Here is a 487-nt window from a genome sequence, read left to right as displayed (position 1 = left end):
CAACCCAACAAACGTAGTGTAACAACCCAACAAACGTAGTGTAACAACCCAACAAACGTAGTGTAACAACCCAACAAACAAGCTGTAACAACCCAACAAACAAGCTGTAACAACCCAACAAACAAGCTGTAACAACCCAACAAACAAGCTGTAACAACCCAACAAACGTAGTGTAACAACCCAAGAAATGAAATGTCTCTCACTCAGACATCTTTGTTGATGGGTAGCAGCTTCCTCCAACCCTGAACAGAAATAAGTGTATAAAAAAGTTATGGATAAAAAACCTTTAATGGGCTGCAGAACTTTTGCTTCGTTCCATCACAAAGCTGAAGTTGTAAAATCTATTTTTTTAAATCTGCTTATTAGTTGTTCATTTTATCTAAATAATAATAATTTTGTTTGGGTTAATGGTACATGCATGCCATAAAAAGACCATAATATTATGTTGTGTTCATGTCGAAGCATCAGAACTCATGTAGTGACTGAG

The sequence above is a fragment of the Austrofundulus limnaeus genome, unplaced genomic scaffold, assembly GCF_001266775.1.
Source record: "Austrofundulus limnaeus strain Quisiro unplaced genomic scaffold, Austrofundulus_limnaeus-1.0 Scaffold353, whole genome shotgun sequence".
In the NCBI taxonomy this organism is placed as follows: domain Eukaryota; kingdom Metazoa; phylum Chordata; class Actinopteri; order Cyprinodontiformes; family Rivulidae; genus Austrofundulus; species Austrofundulus limnaeus.
This window is presented reverse-complemented; position numbering follows the sequence as displayed.